Source organism: Bufo gargarizans, chromosome 1 (assembly GCF_014858855.1).
Source record: "Bufo gargarizans isolate SCDJY-AF-19 chromosome 1, ASM1485885v1, whole genome shotgun sequence".
NCBI lineage: Eukaryota > Metazoa > Chordata > Amphibia > Anura > Bufonidae > Bufo > Bufo gargarizans.
In genome coordinates this window covers 583,240,691-583,259,074 of record NC_058080.1, presented here as the reverse complement: position 1 = coordinate 583,259,074, position 18,384 = coordinate 583,240,691, and the positions used below count along the sequence as shown (strand labels likewise).

Here is an 18,384-nt window from a genome sequence, read left to right as displayed (position 1 = left end):
GTTTGGGGGATGGGATAACTACACTCTTGGGGATTGCTATATCACAATACTCCCCTGAGTAAATTCTCTTCTAAGAGCTTGTCACTGGTTCCTGCTCTCTGGATTTAGGAGAGGTTCACCCATAGGAAGTTGAAGCCCGGTCTTGGGTCCAGCGTGGGTGGAGGACTGCGAGACCCCAACAAATCAGAGACAGTTTGTGGGATCTGTGGTGTTTACAGTGTCAAGTGGAGTGCTTGCAGCCCTTGGGAAGCACTAGGAGCATCCATTAACGGAGGTACCCAGTCGGGGTGCCAAGCGTTCCGTTGCAAGCACTTTAAAATGAGGGAACAATTTTGTGGCTCTTGCAGAAATTGAGGAATAAAAGTTCACAGCAATGCAACTATTAAAAGGGTATGCATACTCTGCCTTCCTTACCTGGGGCTGTCAGTAGTTTTGCAGGGTCAAAATTGTTGCTAAACTGTCTTGAAGTAAGTTAGAGGGTGCCCAATTCCTGGCTGAAAATACAGAATTATAATAGTTTACGTAATAGTTCTGTCTCCTGATCATCAAATGCTGGACTACTAATACATTCCTATAAACATAGGAATGTTTATAGGTTCATCATTTTTTTAAAGGTTCTGTTCATAATGTAAACTACAATGATTAGGTGACACCACCAGCCCATGACAGCACCCATTGACTTACAAGGGGGCCATCAGCATAGCTGTTGTTTTAAAAGGAAATATATGATGGAATCTCCAAAGAATGTTCTGAACATATCCATAATAAGAAGACACCTAGACCATCTCTACAAAGGCTGGAGTGATAGCCCTTAGGATCTTCTCATTAAATAAAATATTAAATATTTGTTTCAAATTTGCACCATATGCTCCTGTAGTACCCCTTATCAAAGACAGCTGCTATTACACTAATATTTAGTTATGCTTCTATATTTTTTTTTCTTTTTTCAGCTTTCATTGCAATAAACGGTACAAAAATAATTTTGAATTCATAAATGTCTTCATGGCAGTTCTGAATTACTGCACAAGAGAACAGGTAAGCAGAATGATTTTCTGGAGCTTAGTTCTTTGGTGCCAAGTTTAACAAGCTTTTTATATATTTTTCTGGAAAATGTTCATGAAAAACAAAATTGCTGCTTAGACGTAATACACATGTCATAGAAAGTATTGTTTTTAATCATAATATCTGTGGTATCTGAGCTGAATACCAAAAATAGGACTTTTTTAAATTATTTTTTCACTTGAAATGCATTGGTGCAATAGGCAATGTTTACAAAAATGTTCATAGTCTTTGAAGGCTTTATAGTCAGACAACTCATAGAGATATGTCAAAACAATATTGTTCAGACATGGCCTCTGTCAGCTTAACTTCATTTGGTAAAGAAGCTATGAGATCATTACATTTTATGCATAACAGCTTCTTCTCTAAACGAAGTCAAGGGATCCAAGTTTACTTTCTCCTTAACTATACCTCAAAGAACATGGTCTTGTTTGTTGCTCAGCTAATGTGGATTTTGAACAGGAGGGTCGCTTTATGAATCCTGTACTTTTTTATTTGGAAAATATCCATTTATAGTAAAAGTCTCATGATTAACCATCCAAGAGCTCCAGAAGTCTTCTACTAAAAAAGATCAACTTTTCCAGATACTTTTCCTACTATTTTCCATGTAACTTTTTTTTGTCAGTTTGCAGGGCTTGTAGTGATGGTATTCAAGACTTGGCGTTTAAAAAGTGAACTTTATTTTTTTCCCAGGCCTATGAGCTAACAAAGCATATATATTAACCCCTCCCCGACTAGCGCCGTAATAGTATGGCGCAGTGGGACATGTCTTTCTACCCAAAGCCGTACTATTATGGCCCGCTGATCGGGCGGGTGCAGGCGCTGCGTCCGCCTTATCAGCTGCAGGGGACCGGCTGTTCCATTTAGCCGAACCCTTGCTGTATACGCCGGCATCAGTGAAAATACCAATGCCGGCGCACTAACCCCCTCTATGCCGCGGTCAGCAATGACTGCGACATAGAAGGGGTTTGCTGCGGGTGAGGGAGCCTATCGGGTCCCCATGCTGCTGTGGCGGGGACCTGATGGGTTAGAAAGCAGACCGATGCCATGCAGAGACTTCCTAATGCCTTGCACGGCATTGTGACCTTCCTTCTACTGGCGCCCAGGAGATCCAGCTCCAGGGTGGGTCTCCTAGGCAACCTGTTAGTGTATTACTCTGTGTAATGCACTAACAGGCAATGCATTACAATACATATATATTGTAAAGCATTGCAGAGGGGATCAGACATCCAAAAGTTAAAGTCAGAAATAAAGTTAAAAAAATAAATTTCAAGTAAAAAATTAGCCCATACATAAGAAAATTGCGGAAAAAAATATATAGCTCTCAGAGCACGAGATACTAAAACATCACTTTTTTGGTTTCAAATATGCTATTATTGCGTTAAAGTTAAATAATAAAAAAAAGTATTCATATTAGGTATTGCCGTGTCCATAACAACCAGCTCTATAAAAATATCTCATGACCTAACCCCTCAGATGAACACCGTAAAAAATTAAATATAAAGACTAGATTAAAAAAAGCTATTTTGTGTCACCTTACATCACAAAAATCATCACATCCTACAAAAAATGTCATCTCATCCTTAAAAAAATTAGACTATACCTAAGACAATTGGTCAAAAAATTAAAAAGCTATGGTTCTAAGACAATGGAGACACTAAAATATGATTTTTTTTCCTTCAAAACTGCTATTATTGTGCTAAAGTGAAATAAATAAATAAAAAAGTAGACATATTAGTTATTGTCGCATCCGTAACAACCTGCTCTATAAAAATACCACATGACCTAACCACACGTAAAAAATAAAAAACTATGCCAAAAAAACAATTTTTTGTCACCTTACATCACAAAAATTGCAACACCAAGCAATAAAAAAGCCATACCTAACACAATCGGTCAAAAAAAAAAAAATATCTATGGCTTTAAGACTATGAAGATTTTTTTTGTTTCAAAAATTCTATTATTATGTAAAACTTAAATAAATAAGAAAAAGTATACACATTAGGTATTGCCATGTCCGTAACGATCTGCTCTATAAAGATATCACATAACCAAACCCCTTAAGTGAACGCTGAAAAAAGAAAAGTTGTGCCAAAATTACATTTTTTAGGGTCACCTTGCCCCATAAAGTGTAATAATGAATGATCAAAAAATCATATGTACCCAAAAATGATACCAATAAAAACGTAAACTCTTCCTGCAAAAAACGAGCCCCTGTACAAGACGATCGACAGAAAAATAATAAAATAAGGCTTGCAGGAAATGCAGACACAAAAGCATAATAAAATAAAAAGAAAATGCTTTATTATGTAAAACTGAAACAAGCAAAGTAGACATATTTGATATCATTGCGTCCATAACAACCTGCTCTATAAAAATAGAACATGATCTACCCTGTGAGATGAATGTGGTAAAAAAAATAAGGTTACCTTGCCTCATAAAAATTCATATGTACCCCAAAATAGTACCAATAAAACCGTCACTTTATCCCCTAGTTTCCAAAATGGCATCACTTTTTGGGAGTTTCTACTGTAAGGCCCCTTGCAGACGAGCATTCCTCTCGCAGCGAGTCCACATTGCAGCACCCGGCCTGACCTCCCAGCACTGATGGGATTCACATAGCATTATATTGATTTATAATGCTATGTAACCCTTACATTATGCCAGTGTCATCCAATACATTCCAGAACAAAAGCATCATAAATCAATATAATGCTATGTGAATCCCGTCAGCGCTGGGAGGTCAGACCGGGAGCTGCTTTGCGGACTCACTGTGGGAGGAACGCTCACCTGCAAGGTGCCTTAGGGTGCATCAGGGGGGCTTAAAATGGGACATGGCATCTAAAAACCAGTCCAGCTAAATCTGCCTTCCAAAAACCATATGGGGTTACTTTATTTCTGCGCCCTGCCGTGTGCCCTAACATCAGTTTACAACCACATGTGGGGTGTTTCTGTAAACCACAAAATCAGGGCAATAAATATTGTTAACCCTTGATGTGTTAAAGAAGAAAATGGATTCAAATGGAAAATCTGCCAAAAAAGTGAAATTTTTAAATATTTTCTCTATTTTCCTTGAATTCTTCTGTAAAATCAGTTTTTAGTAGCTTGAGGGGTATAGTTTCTACAATGAGGTAATTTTTGGGTGGTTTCTACTATGTAAGCTACAAAAAGAGACTTCAGACCTCAACTGGTCCTTAAAAAGTGGGTTTTGGAAATTTTCTTGAAAATTTGAAGAATTGCTTCTAAAATTCTAAAAAATGTCTTCTAATGTCCTAAAATGTCCTAAAAATGTCCTGCTTTCTAATGTCCTAAAAAAATAAAATGACATTTCAAAATGGTGCCAACATAAAGTAGACATATAAGGAATGTCAAGTAATAAATATTTTATGAGGTATCACTTTCTGTTTTAAAAGCAGAGAAATAGAAATTTTTAAAATTGCTAATTTTTCAAAATATTTCGTAAATTTGGGATTTTTTTCATAAATAATGGTGAAATATATTGACTCACATTTATGACTATCATGAAGTAAAATGTGTCACAAGAAAACAATCTTAGATAAATAAGTGTTATTACCACAAAGTGAAATGTGTCGGATTTGCAAAAAATGGCCTGGGCAGGAAGTTGAAGACTGGCCCGGGGTTGAAAGGGTTAATCAAAATCAAATAAAAATAAAAACATTGTAGCAAAATGAGAACAAACACTGAAATAATGATCTACAAACATTTATATTTGTTAAGACAGTTGATTTTAAAATAGCATATCTGTGGATATAAAGGCAAAAAGCCTCTCAAGTGATTAAATTTGACCTTTCCAAGGAATGACTAGACCCAAATATTCCCTGAAAGTTGACCTTTAAGAAATGAATTACAATTTAAAAAGTACTGAAAGAAGGAAAGAATTTGCATATATTTATGAAGTGGTATACATTATGAGTCTATTTGAGCTGTAGTTTGGTCCTGGAGCAATGAATGGGTATTTGCAAGTATGGAAAGTGTAATAATGTATGCAAGCTTATTGATTTTATGGATTACAGTATATTTCATATTTATTATTATATATATTTTTAGATAAGCATCATAAAATTTCCATACATGTGGGTCAAAAACAATCACAATGGACAATGCAAAACAAAAAACAAACAAACAAAAAATATATATATAATAGTGCCATACTATTTTTAAATGGTGCAAATGCTAAACTTATTGTATAAATGTCAGATTCTTGGCAAATACATTTTGTACAAAATCATTTGTGCCTTTCCAGCATGATAAGTTAAGCTCTTTTGGACAAGAACCTCCTCTAAATGCTACCTCTTTTGGTGCCAACTGGCCTCCAATAAATTCAGTTAAGGCAGGTTTCACATGTATATGCTGAGCCCACTCTGTATATTACATGTTCTGTTAGCAAATGGCCTCCAATAAATGCAAGAAGAGAAGGTTTCAGCTTTATACTAGCATTAATTAAAATTAGCCTAATGGGAGAGGCAGACAGCCAGAGCTCTAAGTGCAGACTGCAAAGAAAATAGCATACCCCAATGTTTAGGTGCCCGATGCGGCTGAAAATACAAAAAATAAACAAAATGCAACAGGACTCTGCAAACACAAAAAAAAAACTAAATATATCAAATAGTACCATACTCACTGTAGAATATATACTAGTGCTAATGCTATGCTCGTTATATAAATGTGATATCCTTGACAAATACATTTTGTACAAAATCATTTGTGCCTGTCCACCATGGCAAAGTAATCTCTTGAGAGAGAGAGAGAGAGAGAGAGAGAGAGAGAATCACCCCCAAAAAGCTGTCTGCAGATGAGGCGCTGGCTTACTTAATACCCAAGTCATTTCTCAAGGCCTAGTTAAAGGGTTAACTTATAGGATAGCTGACTTATAGGATAGCTGACTTACATCTGGTAGCATTAGAGGCAGAGCTTGCCAAGAGCTCATTCCTTTTTGCAGACTTTAATGAGTCAATATTCAGTCTATGTCTTCAGGTCAGTCTTCAGTTCATTTATACATTGTCATGAAAATTGCTCACCTGAATTAGCTCTTACATATTACCGACATTTAGGCAAGCAATACATAAGACAAATACCATAACTCAATAAAACAAAAAGCATACTTTTGATATTTTTGATGCTTAAATGATTATAGCTATACGCTACATTCAGAATCTTTTTAACTATAAAACAGAAAAAGTATAAAGCTTTTATTCAATGCATTTTCATCTGATTGTAGTTCTACCTCTTCCATGTTTTATGATGTGGATAATTATCCTTTTATTTCTTCTTTGAAGGGAGTGTAATCTTTTTATATTTTTCTTTTCCATATCTAACAAAGTTAGAAAAGTTGAAATGGAAAAAATGCTTTGATTTATTTATGGATGGAAATTTTGGATTATGTTCTACGAGGTTGAATGTGAAGTGTCAACACTTGAAAAAGATGTGGAAAGCAAAGATGGCAGAGAATGGGTCATATGAGATGTTGACACAAATGTAACATAACATGAAGAAAAGCAGATTTGTTTATAACCATGTAAAATGTTAGTTTTTTCCTTGTGTCAATCATATGAAAGTACATGAAATTGTTATTATAAGAATGTCCTGAGGAGGTAAATATGTGATAAGAGGTTAATGGAAGGGACTAAACATGCTGGGAGACTGTGCAGTATACAAATATCAAGCATACAAGAGAGATGTGATTAAACCCTTCAGTCAGTATAGGAGCTCTTACAAGTGTAATTTTTACCACTGTCACAGAACCTAGTCAATCAATCAACAAGTAGATTGTTGTTGTTTTTTTGCTAGCAACTTTTTCTTAAAAGCAAACTATGCAAATTTCTGAAATGTACAAAATTAAATATAGGAGTGTGATTAACCTTTAAGTAGTATCTTTGGGTGTGTGCAGAAAATGAAGAATACTTGTCAACAGGGAACAAAGCAACAGGGTTTAAATGGTTCATCAGAATATATGAGGATCCTCTGAGAAGTCAAGCACTTATAAAATAATAAGTCACAAAGGTCCAGAGAAAGACCTTTGGAGATAATTCCTTGACATGAGGATCTAATTCTTATATTTCTTAAGATTTCTTAAATGGGTTGTCCCATGAAAAATATTGTACAATTTTCAAAAAAGTACCTGAATCGGAATACTTTTATAATTGCATGGAACTGCTGTTTGTTCTTTTCCTTATTTCACTGTCCACCTGCTGTAGTGGTCGCACATGCTCAGTTCTATTCTATTCAAATGCCACCAGTAATACCTACTGTTAGAAGTTAGAATAGGCATAGGGGGCTGCATCAGAAAGGACACAATTCCTGAAAAAAGACATACCACCTGAGCTGCCATTTTGAAATAAATGTAGCAGAGCAATTAAAGCAATGAATAAGGGGACTTTTGGATCCATGTAAGGTACAGGGCTGGTTCTAGCTTTGTTAGAAAGAGATTGTCATGTAATATATGATGTCTGATTATAAATATTTTTTACATTATGGGATATCTCCTTAATATGGTTATATTAATGGTATACAGCTTTGAAGACAGCAGGGGCAGCAGACAATACCCTAATATGTAAAGGGTACTTTTAGAATATATTCTAAAATAACTTGTCTGACCATAACCCCTTCCCGACCTATGACGTACTACTCAGTCATGGGAACCACTGCATTCCCACAATTTGATGTAATATACGTTATGATGATCGCGAGGGCACCGTAGCGGTGGTCGTGCGATCCCTCAAGGGGCCCGGCAGTCCCTAATAGCCGGGCCTCTGCCGTATCTGCCGGCATCGCTGTTAAAAGCCGATGCCAGTGGATTAAACGCCTCTATGCCGCGTCTGTGCTGACCACAACATAGTGGTTTTGTGTCGGGTGAGTGATCACATCGAGTCTCCACGCTGCTGTGGTGGTGACCCGATGCGTGACAAGGAGCCCAATGCCGTGCAGAGGCGGCCAAATGCCTTGCACGGCATTGGGAACTGCCTCAGGCTTTGTTTCCTAGGCAACCTGTTAGTGTATGACTCAGTGTCATACACTAACAGGCAATGCATTACAATACAGATGTATTGTAATGTATTGCAGAGGGGATCAGACAGACCCCCAAAAGTTAACATCAGAAATAAAGTAAAAAAAAAAAGTTAAAAAGAAGTGTTTTTATAAAATTTATAAAGTAATAAAAATAATCAAGTAAAAAATAAAAATAAACTCCCCTTTACCCTTATTTTATAATAAAAAAACAGAAAAATACAAACATATTAGTTATCGCCGCATCTGTAATGACCAGCTCTATAAATATATCACATGATCCACCCTGTCTGATAAACACCATAAAAAAGAACTGTGTAAATAAAAGCCATTTTTGTCACCTTACATCACAAAAAGTGCAACACCAAGCGATCAAAAGGGCGTATGTCCCATAAAATGGTATCAATACCTCATCCCACAAAAAATGAGCCCCTACCTAAAACAATCTCCCAAAAATTAAAAAGAACTATAGCTCTCAAAACTGCTATTATTGTGCTAGAGTAAAAATACACAAAAAAAATATACATATTAGTTATCGCCACGTCATTAACAACCAGCTCTATAAAAATATCACATGACCTAACTCCTCAGATGAACACCGTTAAAAAAAAAAACTGTGCAAAAAAAAAGAGCCAGTTTTGTCACATTACAACACAAAAATTGCAAAAGCCAGTGATCAAAAATCCAGCGCAGGGCAAGGTAGAGCATCGGACAAGTGCTCAGCTGTCTCTCATATGCTGAATGGTGCTGCTCCATTGAAATGGGGGAGCATAAGTATCCAATCTCATGATCAGCAGGGGCCCCAGTGGGCAATCCCCTGGTGATCAAAAACTCATTGCCTATCCTCTGGATAGGGGTTTATTTGCCTTAATTGACAACTCCAATAAGGTGTAATGTAAAATGTGCCCCCCTGCTCAAATTAAAAGATGACAGGGATAAAGGGACACAGAAGTCTTTTCATAGACTACTCTAGTCACACCTCTTTAAACCAGTGCTGGCGATAAACTCCTGACAATACAGCCATAATTCATTGTGATGCCCACAGACAGCAGTTCCCACAGCACTTGATTAATTGTAGAAGCCATTGTGACTGCTCACCTCCCATCGTAAGTGATTGACATATCACAGAAGTAAATAAATGGTAAAGCCTCTTTCAATTCCATTTCCAAAATAAATAGGTCCATCAAGTTCAACGTATCTCAGATCAATTTTAAAACATTGTTAGATTCATTATAACCTTCAGTGCATGTTGCTATTAGATAAGCATCTAGACCTTTTCTAAATGCTGACATGGTATCTGCCATCACTACCTCTTGATGTAGGGCATTCCACAGTTTGACTGCTCAAACTGTAAAAAAAAATCCTTTCCTGTATTAATATCTAAGTCACTTTTTCTCAGCATGTAGTGAAAGTCCTTTGTAAAGTCCTCGGAATGAATAAATCCAGTGCCAGTTCTTTTTACTGACCACACATATTTATACATATACATGAGATCACCCCTAAGGCCTCTTTTTGAAATCTTAACAAGCCCAATTTGTTTTGCCCTTATGAGAGACCTCCGGCCCCATTTAACAATCTGGTTGCCCACCTCTGTATTCTTTCTAGCTCACCCATTTCTTTTATAGCAATTGTTGTCAAAAACTGAACCCCATGTTTAAAATCTGGCCTTACAAGTAATTTTTTAAGGGGGCAATATTACATTGAGATCACAAGTTTTATGCCCCTTTTTTATACACCCTAAAATCATATGTGCTTTTCATTTGATATAAGGGTTTATAAATGGGCGGACAATCTGGAAACATGTTTTTACCATTCCTAGAGCCATATTTTAAATGAATCTCACCTGGATTTTATTTTATTTTTTTCTACAATTCGTACTGATTGTCTAGTAAAATATAAAAAAAAAAAAAAAAAAACTGAATGGAAGCAAAGATCCCAGCTGTTATATGTATTAATTTCTCTTTGCCATTCACGTGGAGTTCAATTATAAAGAATAGGCGATTAACATACAGGTTTTCTTTAACAATTGTTGTTAGAGGTTTGTTGAGAAGAATCCAAATCAAATACCACAAGGCTATTAATTGCATATTTCTTACGGGGTTATATTAATCCTGAGGGAGCAAAGGCAAGAAAAATGCATCTAAGTGGTTTGTAAACTAAGACTGCATGCTGATGAAGCTTCCTTAAGGGAAATAAGAAATACAATCTGCTTGTTCTCACCTAGTTTTGCTTCCTTTGTTTTTAATATATGGCAGTTCTCGTCTCTGCTCAGAGATCGTGGCTCACTTACTATAAATTGTGCTTCAAAAGGGGTATTAAGTGTATATAGCCAAATGTACTGCTCTGTGTATTTTAGCACTCATTGGAAAAATTCCATTATTGGCCATTTCAACATTTTATTTTGAGACATTTAGAATTCTTACTTTTTATATTAATTTGACATGGCACATATGTATTATTAGGGTATGCCCTCGACACATCTGTTTGAATTCATGGGCACAGCAGTTAGGATTACCAGTGGGACAGCAGTGCCTTCCCTGCACTAATAGCCAGTGATCAATGATCAGAGTCAGAGTGTTAACAATGGGAAGGATTGATTTATGGCTGCCAAGGTTCTTCACAGATAACCTACGGGCTTAAATAAGGTCCCCAGGCCAATCCTATGGCATGTTCACTGCAGTAGAAAGGGGTTAACATAGGCACTTTATAGCTAAGCAGTACTGTACGCAGCAAACTACAGTCAGCATTAAAGTGTTCGGCCACTTTCTGGTTATTGTTGACCAATATGTTTGTAAGATGATTATCTGGCACTTACTAATATAGACTTTTTTAAGAAATTATGCGCCATTTTCTATATTTCATAAGGGATGCCCCTTTGTTTGCCAAGTCTTTTGTGCTGTCCACATCGATGTAGGGTTGTGACCAGGTTAATCTTCTTCATGTGATGTCTTCTCTATTCAAATATCCTCTACACACCGCACATTTGTACTTGCACTGTTGGAAGTTTAGTGCAGGTGCAGCCTATATAAATGGAGGAGACAATGATGAGTCAGCTCATAAGACCCCCCCCCCCCCCCACCTCCATCAGCAGCCATTTGCCTAAAAAGATTTATGAAATATAGAAAATGGCACAGAATATCAACAAAGTATGTATTGGTTAGAGCCATATAGTCATCTCACATACATATTGGTCACAAGTAGCTAGAAAGTGGCAAACCCATTTAATTTATTCATGAGTTTATGATCGAATAACTTGTATATGGGATCAGACCAGACATGCTAGCCTTTGCTTCCCATGCACATCAATAAGCCACAGAAGGCCATAACCCTGTTACCAGTACACTGATTGTCCTTTCTTGGACCACTTTGGGTAGGTACTAACCACTGCATCCTGATGAAACCCCTTAGGCCCTGCAATTTTGGAGATGCTCTGATCCAGGCATCTACACATCACAATTTATTCCTTGTCAAAGTTGCTCAAATCCTTATGTTTGTACTTTTTGTCTCCTTGCCACATACCAACTTCAAGAACCACCACTCTACTGCCACTCTACTGTTTTAATGTTATGGCTAATTAGTGTATGTCTGAGAGATATGTTGTAAGTTGTATAATGTGAGAACTATAAGCTCTAAGTATGTAGAGAGCTACTTAACCCCTTATGGACCAAACTCATTTTCACCTTAAGGACCAGGCCATTTTTTGCAAATCTAGCCATTGTCACTTTATGTGTGAATAACTTTTAAACACTTTTACTTACCCAGGTCATTCTGAGATAGTTTTATCGTCACATATTGTCCTTCATGACCTTGGTAAAATGGAGTAAAATAATAATAATTTTTATTTATAAAAAAATACCAAATTTACCCAAAAATGTGGAAACATTTGCAAATTTCCAAGCTTTAATTTATCTACTTCTATACTACATTGTAATACCTCAAAAATAATTATTACTTTGCATTCCCCATATGTCTACTTCATGTTTGGATCATTTTGGGAATTCCATTTTATTTTTTGGGGATATTACAAGGCTTAGATATTTAGAAGCAAATCTTGAAATTTTTCCGGAATTTTCAAAAACCCACTTTTTAAGGACCAGTTCAGGTCTGAAGTCACTTTGTGAGGCTTACATAATAGAAACCACCCAAAATTTTGAAACGACACCCCTTAAGGTATTAAAAACTGATTTTACAAACGTCGTTAACCATTTAGGTGTTCCACAATAATTAATGGAACATGGAGATACATTTTCAGAATTTCGATATTTTTTTTTGGGGGGGGGGGCAAATTTACCATTTTAATAAAAAAAATTCCAGTAAAAAAGCAAGGGTTAACAGCCAAACAAAACTTAATATTTATTGCCCTGATTCTGTAGTTTGCAGAAACACCCCATATGTGGTCGTAAACTACTGTACGGACACACAGTAGGGCGTAGAGAGAAAGGAGCTCTGTGTGGATTTTGGAAGGCAGATTTTGCTGGACTGGTTTATTTACACCACGTCCCATTTAAAGCCCCTCTGATGCACCCCTAGAGTAGAAACTCCATAAAAGTGCCCCCATTTTAGAAAATACGGGATAAGGTGGCAGTTTTGTTGGGACTATTTTTAGGGTACATATAATTTTTGGTTGCTCTAAATTACATTTTTGCGAGGCAAGGTTACCAAAAATAGAAATTCTGAAATTTCATCCCCATTTGCCATAAACTGTTGAGGAACACCTAAAGGGTTAAACATTTTAATATCTCCATAGTCTAGGAGTCTTTTTGTTGTTGTTGTTTTTAGCCGATTATCTTAGGTAGTGGCTCGTTTTTTGTGGGACGATTTTATTGGCACTATTTTGGGGGGCATATGACTTTTTAAAAGGTGACAAAAAATACCTTTTTTTGCATAGTTTTTATCTTATTTTTTTACCATGTTCATCTGATTGGTTAGATCACGGGGTATTTTCATAGAGCAGATTCTTATGGACGTGGCAATACCTAATATGTCTACTTTTTTAATTTAATTTAGTTTTACAAAATAATATTTTTGAAAAATTATATATTTTTTTGTTTGTGATTCAAGTCTGAGAACCATAGTTTTTTTTTTCGATTGCCAGTGGCTAAATTGAATTAAAATTGGGGAAGGGGATTATACATTTAGTACTCCATGGAAGTGTGGTACTCCCTGAAGCAACCAATAATGCAGAGGCCCGGGTGATCGGTGCACATGTCACACTGAGTGGTGGTGTCCTTCCGTATCCCCCTCCTGTGACACACTCTGCACCTTTTTTGGGTCCGTCCCTTCTTTCCAGTATGGGGGACCACACCTGGAAAGTGTTGGCCAAGGACGATCTGGGCGCCTCCAGTTCCCGAGGTACTCCGGCCTGCTCTCTCTGGGTCAGAAAAGATCAGGGCCTTGAGGACTGCCTCATAGAACTGGAGGAATTTCACTGTGTTGCCAGTGCTCTAGGACAGCACAAAAGAGTTGCACAAGGCAACCTGTACCAAGTAGACCGCAACATTTTTGTATCATGCCCGGCTTTTGCGCATGGCGTTATATGGCTTGAGGACTTGATCAGAGAGATCAACTCCACCCATATACTGATTGTAGTCGATACAATCGGGCTTGAGGGCAGCAGTATCTCGCACAGGGACAGGGGTGATGCCGTTACCGTGAATTATGGACAGTACAAGTACATCCCTCTTGTACTTATATCTGACCAGCAGCAGGTTTCCATTGGCAAGGGCACAGGTCTTACCCCTGGGGATAGGTTCCTAGAGGGGGTTGGTAGGGAGGCTGCATTGATTTTTCCACACGGTCCACCAAGTGGATGTGGATCTGGCGGCGAGGGACTGGAACAAGGAGATACTAGTATAAAAGTCATCCATGTACAGGTGCTAACCCTTATCTAGCAGTAGGTGCATAAGGTCCCACAAAAGTTTCCCGCTAACACCCAGAGTGGAGGGACATTCTGGGGGTTCAATACGGGAATCTTGCCCCCCGTACACACAAAACTTGCAAGTGTACCCTAAGGTACTCTCACAAAGTTTGTACAGCTTTACGCCATACATTGCCTGCTTAGAGGGAACATACTGGCGGAAAATTAGTCTCCCCTTGAAAGCAATGAGAGACTCATCAACCGCGACCTCCCTTCCAGGCACATAGGCCTCCCAAAATTTGGCCCCAAAGTGATAGATGACCGGCCTGATTTTGTACAGGCGGTCATAGGCAGGATCACCTTGGGTGACACATGCTGCATTATCTGCATAATGCAGGCATTTCCGAATGGCCTTAAAATGGGAACATGTCATGGCCGTACTGTAAAGTGGAGTATGGTAGAGGATTTCCCCACTCCAGTAATGCCTGACACAGTTTTTTTTTTTTACTATGCCCATGTGCAGCACGAGGCCCCAAAACGTCCTCATCTCGGCTGCACTGACTGGAGTCCACCCACCAGCCCTAGCCAAAAAAGGAGCCCGGGTGTTGAGCAATAAACTGTTGGGCATACAAGTTTGTTGGCTTCACCATCAGATTCGCAAAGTGGTCACTGAAAAAAAGACTAAAATAGTCATATTCAGTGAAGCCCACTGTGGGAATCTGGATTCCTGGTTGGCCAACAAAATCAGGAATCACAGGCTCAAAATCCTCTGGGGTACATCATGCAAGTTAACTGGTAGGGGGCTCAGGTGGAATTATCTGGTGGGCCGAAAAACTACAAACCGGATTCCAAAAAAGTTGGGACACTATACAAATCGTGAATAAAAACTGAATGCAATGATGTGGAGGTGCCAACTTCTAATATTTTATTCAGAATAGAACATAAATCACGGAACAAAAGTTTAAATTGAGAAAATGTACTATTTTAAGGGAAAAATATGTCGAATCAGAATTTCATGGTGTCAACAAATCCCCAAAAAGTTGGGACAAGGCCATTTTCACCACTGTGTGGCATCTCCCCTTCTTCTTACAACACTCAACAGACGTCTGGGGACCGAGGAGACCAGTTTCTCAAGTTTAGAAATAGGAATGCTCTCCCATTCTTGTCTAATACAGGCCTCTAACTGTTCAATCGTCTTGGGCCTTCTTTGTTGCACCTTCCTCTTTATGATGCGCCAAATGTTCTCTATAGGTGAAAGATCTGGACTGCAGACTGGCCATTTCAGTACCCGGATCCTTCTCCTACGCAGCCATGATGTTGTGATTGATTCAGAATGTGGTCTGGCATTATCTTGTTGAAAAATGCAGGGTCTTCCCTGAAAGAGATGACTTCTGGATGGGAGCATATGTTGTTCTGGAACCTGAATATATTTTTCTGCATTGATTCCAGACATGCAAGCTGCCCATGCCACACGCACTCATGCAACCCCATACCATCAGAGATGCAGGCTTCTGAACTTAGCGTTGATAACAACTTGGGTTGTCCTTGTCCTCTTTGGTCCGGGTGACATGGCGTCCCAGATTTCCAAAAAGAACTTCGAATCGTGACTCGTCTGACCACAGAACAGTCTTCCATTTTGCCACACTCCATTTTAAATGATCCCTGGCCCAGTGAAAACGCCTGAGCTTGTGGATCTTGCTTAGAAATGGCTTCTTCTTTGCTCTGTAGAGTTTCAGCTGGCAACGGAGGATGGCACGGTGTATTGTGTTCACTGACAATGGTTTCTGGAAGTTTTCCTGGGCCCATTCTGTGATTTCCTTTACAGTAGCATTCCTGCTTGTGGTGCAGTGTCGTTTAAGGGCCCGGAGATCACAGGCATCTAGTATGGTTTTACGCCCTTGACCCTTACGCACAGAGATTGTTCCAGATTCTCTGAATCTTCGGATGATGTTATGCACAGTTGATGATGAGAGATGCAAAGTCTTTGCAATTTTTCGCTGGGTAACACCTTTCTGATATTGCTCCACTATCTTTCTGCGCAACATTGTGGGAATTGGTGATCCTCTACCCATCTTGGCTTCTGAGAGACACTGCCACTCTGAGAAGTTCTTTTTATACCCAATCATGTTGCCAATTGACCTAATTAGTGTTAATTGGTCTTCCAGCTCTTCGTTATGCTCAAATTTACTTTTTCCAGCCTCTTATTGCTACTTGTCCCAACTTTTTTGGGATTTGTTGACACCGTGAAAATTTGAATCAACGTATATTGACATTTGCCATCTCCACATCATTGCATTCAGTTTTTATTCACAATTTGTTTAGTGTCCCAACTTTTTGGGAATCCGGTTTGTAGTACGAGCCCCAGAGCTGCTCGTCCTTGTGTGGGCCACAGGGTCCCTGACACGGTGGTCCCTTTGCTCCGCCTGGCTGCGTCTCCGCCGCCTTGGGAGCTCATCATCGTCACTAGATGATGCGGAGGATGCAGATGAAAAGAGGAAAGTGGAGTCATCCTCGTCCTCACTGGGGCTCTCAGACTCGGCGGCAAGCAGGGCGTATGCCTCCTCAGCCAAGAATGTCCGGCGGGCCATAGGGGAGTGTGTGTGTGTGTGTGTATGTGTGCGTGCATGGAAAACTTTATTTAGTGTGTGTGGGGGCACGGGTGTTCGTGGACTTTGCCCTAAGCCTAACAGAAAAAAAAACGAAATAAAAAATGTGAAAACCCCCAAAAAGGTAAGGAAATAAAAATAAAAGATTCAAACTGATCAGCGGTGGGGTGGCCAGATGCTAAGAGTGCCAGCCACAGTCAGATTACGCAAAAAAAAAAAAACACTTGCGTCGCCAAAAGTTGTGTGGGTGGCAAGCTGCAGCACCCCTGGGAGGTCTAGGGTCACACAGCTATGCTGTGGACCCCAAACACCGATCAGGGTGATGCAACAGTTAAAAAATTTTTTTTTTCAAATTAATAAACATATACTCAGGGACAGAGGTTAGGTAGTCGTGGCCCAGTGTATAATAACTCAGTGGTGTCCTTAGTTATGAATATTAAACTGAGTGTTCCTTATTGTAGTTATTTAAAACATAACCTTTATTGTATTTAGTTTTATAAAAAAAATATTGATACACTAAATTAAAACAATGCTGTTGGTACACTTCTTTACTGGAGGGGTGTCAGGTATGACTGGCAGCTCAAGTCCCATATATGTCAACCGGTAGTTTGTCAGAGGGGGCGCTTGAACAAAATCTTGATGGGGGATGCTCGGCCTAGGTTCTTTCCCTATATAAGCTGATTCAGGAGAGCTGGGAGAACCCTAACAGGCTGTATTCCGGGCACCCACCCTGAAAATGGCGACCCCCAGCCGCTGGAACCTTGGGTCTATTGCTGTCTAACCCTGACAAGTATTCCTTCCTAAAGTATAAAATGTCTGCTGTTGTGGCAAAATTGTGGTTCTTCAGGGACAAATAGTATATCGTCGGGGCGTCTGGTGCAGTGGCAGCGCTCCCGCACGTGTATTAAGGCAGTGGCAACAAATGTATCTAGGTGTCCATTTTTTTATAGCGCTTTAACCCTGCCCACCAGGTTAATTAACCTATGGTTGCAGAGTGAGCGCTCTTTTGACCCCTCCCACTCACTTGTCATACCCTCCGGAGCGACGGCACACGATCATTGGGCCACTATATTCAGTCCTGCCCAGTCAGCAGTGCCTCGCTCGCAACCGGAAGTGACATCAGTGGTAGGCGTGTTAGTTGCTATGGGGATTTAACACTGCATCCCCGGCAGGCCTTTGCAGGGTAAACACTTTATGTACATGTGTCACAGAAGCAAATATATACGATCAGTGATCATATATTTAGATATTTATAGTCTGCTTGGTGTGCGCATTAAAACCCCTCCTGGCAGACACGTATACGATCTTTTTTACAGGGAGTACATTAAGTTAGAAATATCCACACACAGATATATGTAGGTCCTTGCAGGGCACAAGTTCCATGTGCACTTCTCCAAAACAAATATGTAGTGATCGATGATACTTAAAGATCATCTGTTAGGTAGACACTGATGCTTTACAGCCTCCCTAGCAGACATGTAGTTCAGTCCCTGAGGGGCGAACTACAATCAAAGACTTTCATTTAATTCTACCATATCTATCGAGGTAGCAAGATGTTTTTTGAAGATCCAGCCAGATCAACAATAATCAACAATCAAGATGCCGTATCTTGGCCAGATAAATGTTAGAACCATTACAAGAATGGCTTATATGAAATATATTCATTTAGGCCCTTCAGTGTCACGAAATTTAGTCTATATGTCCATTTAGTTTCGGCTCGCAGGATCATCTTATCCCAGTCGCCACCTCTCTTTGGTTTGGGGACATGTTGTATTCCTATAAATCTGAGACAGCTGGTATTGCCTCCATGGTATTGCAAAATGTGGCGTGCCACTGATG

At 39.0% G+C, this 18,384-nt stretch overlaps 1 protein-coding gene across 5 annotated transcripts in view; it reads right to left on the bottom strand.

The window, feature by feature from the left end:
* Positions 1-18,384, bottom strand: part of WSCD2 (WSC domain containing 2) — a 448,422-nt gene that overhangs the window by 332,178 nt on the left and 97,860 nt on the right. For 2 of the 5 annotated variants that reach the window (XM_044275806.1, XM_044275807.1), the window contains exon 3: positions 415-494. The exons of the other annotated variants lie outside the window; for them this stretch is intronic. The gene's annotated coding sequence lies outside the window, so the exon portion shown is untranslated. The remainder of the gene's footprint in view (positions 1-414; positions 495-18,384) is intronic. 5 annotated transcript variants of the gene reach the window in all.